Here is a 5,423-nt window from a genome sequence, read left to right as displayed (position 1 = left end):
GAAATTGTAATATTGTGTATTATATATTTGACATAGATGATAGAATTTTCTTGCATTGTGTGTCTGCACTTGCACTTTTGTTTAATAAAATTTCTTTGAAAAGTTTGTTTTTGATTTCAGTTATCTTAGTAATAACATTAGTACAGATAATTCATAGGTAGTACTTATTTTTTATTACACATGTAATTTATAAAATATTTAGCAAATGAAGTTTGAAGTTTGCTCTGACTGTTTTCCTTTATATTAATAATAATTCTCTGCCTTTTCTCTTTTCTTACCAAAGAAGGATACTTTTTATAAACTGTAAACTCAGCAAATTGTTTAAAACGATAAAATCTGTCAAAAACTTTATCCGTTCTCTGCGAACAGAGGTAAAACTGACTCTATAAAAGCGAAAATAAGTCTCTTAACGGAACGATTTTCTAACATACGTGGTAAGAAATTAGACTGAAAAAATTAAATGATATAGCAGAGTCAATACAAGCAAATTTTGGTACTATGGCTCTAAAGTTTATTTGCTGTCCTGTATAACATCCTGTAAAGTAGGAAAGGCCGCCGTAAGTGTCGCGCCTGGTCAGAAGTTTTACATATCTAGACTGGTACGGTACATATTAGAAAAGTGAGAACTGGAATCACAACAGAGTATTTAGTTATTGATTGCCCACATTCAATTGCATGCGAAATTTACATGCAATTAACAGTAAAAAGATTGTAGTCATGCAGAATACTTAATAAAAGTCCAAAATTCAAAGAAATAATATCCAAGTGCAGTGTTTTTATAAGATAAAATAAGGTGAAAGAAAATGTACTTTATAATAAAAATAGTGTTTTTTTTTACGAAATCCCGTTTTAAAATCTTTGAGCTCTAATAATAATAGAAGACCCTTTCTACGGATGCATTAGTGCCTAGGAGATAAAATGTATTCAATAATTATACCAAAGTTCATACGATTCAAATTATTGGTGTGAAAGAGTTTGAATAATTCCACCCAACGACTGGGAATGTTTCAACTTTTCGAATCTTCTTCATCTTGATAGATGGAAGTATCTGTACCTTCTAACATATTTTTGGCAAAATATGTCAGTTTGGAGGAAGATAGATACTTGAGCCGACAATAAGGGAGCTTTTGGATCCATCTGTGTAGATATTAATGTCTGCATGATTATCCATGGAAGAAGCAGATGACACCAAATAACCTTGTTTACAGGATGATGATCAGAGAAAGTAGGATAATTGCAATGTGGTAGCATATGAACAGCCGTATATAGAAGTAGAGACCGTTGTTGAGCCTTGACGTTTGTAGTTCTGATGTAGTCGTTTAGAACCTTTTCTACAATACATAGTGGCAAAGGAAGGAACTCTGCTAGTATCAGAGAGGTTTGGTATACAGTTCTACAGCACTTTGAAATTCTGATGGAAAACTGGCTTTGAAGAAAGAGTAATTTACTTGCTACTGAATTTTTACTAGTTACATGACCACAGCCAGAGGCCGCGTAAAGTAGCATTGGTTGTATTGTCCCATTGTATAGTTTTATAAGCTTTATTATTTAGTCCCCAGGTGCACCTAGCACATTTTAGCAGCATGTAGTTTATTTTCTTGGCCTTAGCCAAGATTTTATCAATATGGCAACGGAATGAGGTTTCTCTCTATTCTCTCTTGTTTTATTTTGTATGACGTTTCTGTTTACACATGCACTAGCTATTCGATCTGGCAATGTTTTTTTGCGTCTTTTGCGAAAATTAAAATTAATACAAAAATAAACATTATGACGTTAATAATAATAATGTTAAAAAATATATATATAAAGTTTTTAAAATGAATTGTTCATTCGAATTCATTAAATTTTTATATTTATAAATTTGTTCACATAAAGTCTTTTATAAATAATAGTACATATTAATTAACTAATTAATAATTATATATTTTGGACCTGAGGTTTTTAGGGTTTCATTAAAAAAATTTTTTGGTGAAAATCTTTTCATAAAATCATGCCAAAATATTACGTAAGATAGGGAGGGGGATCAAAGAAAATATTACGGTTTCTTACACGGGTGGGTGGGGGCCTAGAATGGCCGAAATCGCCCTTACGTAATTTATGGACGGCCCCTAAACATTGTTGATGTCTTTTCAATCCGCCAAAATTGCAGTTAGTATTATTTCCACAAAATGCTACGATTTTTGAAGTCAAATTATTTTCTGTCAATACTTTCATTAAATAATTGACAATAACGTCTTATGTTTCGCCCAGTTAGTCTTGAAATTTTAAAAGTTTGACTTGTGTGCCTTCGTATAGTAAAAAAAATGCGAACTAAAACGGAATATTTTCTTGGACCCATGATTTGAAGCATCAGTTAATACCGTGATACAGTTCCATTCGTCGAGGCGATCTTTTAATTCACCTATTACTATTGACACCAACACATTTACAACAATAGTTTCTGTTTTCGTACGAGCACATCTAATTTTGTTCAAAGCATGTTTGAATTAATTTAGAAGCATAAGCGTTTGAACGAAAACTGCACCATATAATAAACCCAAGCGCCTTCTGTCGCAGCAACTTCCAGAACTTTCGAAGTTGGTGAATCCGTTTTCTTAAAAAATTAAGCATCGAAGAACTCGAAGCGGCAGCAAGATCGAAATTTTTATGTTTTCCTGATCTTAAATGTTGGTTAATATTGCTGGCATCTCCATAGGCTATGTTAAATTCTGTACGACACTCTTCACATCTGACGTTCCATGGAGTAGCCTACTTTGCGTTATAAATGGGTACTTAGTTTGTAAGTTAACATTAAAAGTGCACTTGCGTTTAGGCTTTGTTAAAATGAAGAGTTCACGTACAATAAATTTAAATTGACTACAATAACAAACGTCGATAAAAAATAAAATAAACTATCGTCAAGAATGTGAACCGTCTACACCAGGCATTGAACATACGGCCCGCGGGCCAGATCCGGCCCGTCTAATGAATTTATGTGGCCCGCGATCAATCTTTCAATATTAGTTTGTGAAGTCCGAATAGCTCGATGAAAAATTCTGACGCCTAAAAAAAAAAAAAAAAAAAAAAAAACAGTTAACTCATTGTGTTTAGAGTTAGCCCTCCATTACAAATCTTCTAACTACAGAGTAGAGTGTTGATAAAGCATGATAATGTGAAAAATGTATCTGTAATTTTTAACTACAATTCGGTTTCTAGGGGGTGACACCACAATAAGATCTCGCACCACCTCAAAATCTTCCTAAGCAGCCTCTGGTTTGTCCCGTGGAAAAAGTTTTCTTTCCAATCCGGCCACGGGGCAAAAACTGTTGGCCACCCCTGGTCTACATGTACCCGCAACCGAGGAGCAAGCGAACTACCAGGCTTCTGACCGACTTACATATGTATGAGACATATTGCTATTATTTTTTTTTCGCGCCTTTTTTTCAAAATTGTTACCGTTGGTTGTTCTCTTTCTGAAAACGGGGCATTTCGGCGTCCCGAAGCTGTGCTTAGGGACAACGGGATAGGCTACCTCGGGATATGTCAAGCCCCGTTCCTTACCATCCGGCCATCCTTCGGCTGGATGGCCGAGCGGTTCTATGTGGCAGCCTACCGCTCTGGGGGACCCGGGATAGAATCCGAACGGGTCGAAAAATCACCAGATATTTTTCGGGGGTGGTCTCAGTGGCGTAGCGTAGGTATCAGCCGCCGGGGGCAAAGGAAAATTTCGTTGCCTCCTTATTTAGGTATCTCAATTTAGAAGACTAAAATTCAGTTTCGTCACAGAATAAGTAATGAAAAATTCCGTGCTAGTGTTGCCATCTTTTTAAAATCGCTGACACGAACGGCAGGTGAGGTTTGTTCGAACAGAAGTTCCTGACGCATGCGTATGTCATTTTGCAATGCGAAGAATAATGTGCAGTGCGTGCCAGTTCTAAATCAGGTAGGAGTAACGTAAGTAACCTAGATGACTTAGCTCTAATGGATATTGGAGGTGTATATGAATATGAATGAATCGTACAAGCAAAAAAAGAGGTCGACAGGTCGCGCACGATATTCCCGGACAGAATTAATAGTTCACCCGGACGGTGAGTCGATTCCCGGACTGTCCGGATGGTAACACTGTTCCGTGCTCATTTCAGTCGGTCCGAATCGTAGGTGCGACGAAAATATGAAATGAAATAGTTCAAATTTTTACAAGATATTATTATTTATTGTGAAATTTTGCCGCCCCCTAAAAAGTGCCTCCTGGTGCGGGCCGCCCCCACTACGCTACGCCACTGGGTGGTCTGTCCGGATATGTCGGTCCCCGTCCTTCACCACCCGACTGCCCTATTGTGGTTCTGGCCGAAAGAGCCTCTCTTGCTAAAGAGACCCTCTTAGTGCCCACAGGGCGGAAAGAGTTAAAAAAAATCAGCAAAGCACTTCGAAAAAATCTTTTAATTAACTTTATTGTAGTTTTAAACTATTTAACCAACCGATAATCTAAAATATACTTCTAATTGCTGCATTTTTTTCTACAGCAATATATAAAAATTGTAATCAAATATTTTTTATTACAGCGGTTTTTTTCGGACAATTAGAAGAACTGGATGTCAAAATAAACATCCTGATTTTCCAACATTCTTACAACTATATAATGATATATATTATCTATGTATTGAACTATACTATATATATACTGTACCGGTACATATATTGTCATCATTACATTTTGTATTAAAACCACCAAGATCTGGTATTTGCCAAATTCCATTTCATGAGAAACCGAGAGTTCATTATAAAGGAAAAAAAAATATTCGTAAAGAAATCCAAAGAGGATCTTACCCACTTGAAAAAATTAAAAGAGAAATTGGATTGGACATATTGAAAGAGGTATTTAGGAGTGTAAGAGATAATTGGTCATGATTATACATCTGCAGATATATAGAATGCATAACATATTATGTTGCTGGCTTTATTGCAAAAAAATTTAAAATTTTACATGTTGTGAAGTTTGTATTAAGGCATTCGCCAAAGATGAAAGTTATCAACCTGCGACACAGTTGATTAACCTTAAAACAAAAAACAGATTCACATACCCAAATAATTTTCTTTTTCACTACTTAATCAAATTGAACAATTATTAGTCGGCATGCTTAGTGATGATATTGCAGAAGCATTGTCACATAAAAAAATCACGTTTTCATGTAAACATATAAAAATGAAATGTAAAATATTTTGTACTTCTAAGATTAAGATAATTTGCCAGACACTTAACTTGAAATTGCAAGGCATTTCAAAAGAGAAACGAAAATATTCCAAATTTCTTTCTAAATAAAGCTGTTTATAGACATTATAAATATATATATATATATAATATCAATATAATTCTTAATAGCGGACCATTCGGACAATATAAACTTATAAACTAACTAAATATATATATATATATATATATATAT

Source organism: Centruroides sculpturatus, unplaced genomic scaffold, assembly GCF_000671375.1.
Source record: "Centruroides sculpturatus isolate CEXI.00-Female unplaced genomic scaffold, Cexi_2.0 scaffold2063, whole genome shotgun sequence".
NCBI classification, from domain to species: domain Eukaryota; kingdom Metazoa; phylum Arthropoda; class Arachnida; order Scorpiones; family Buthidae; genus Centruroides; species Centruroides sculpturatus.
Note: the sequence above shows the minus strand (reverse complement) of the source record.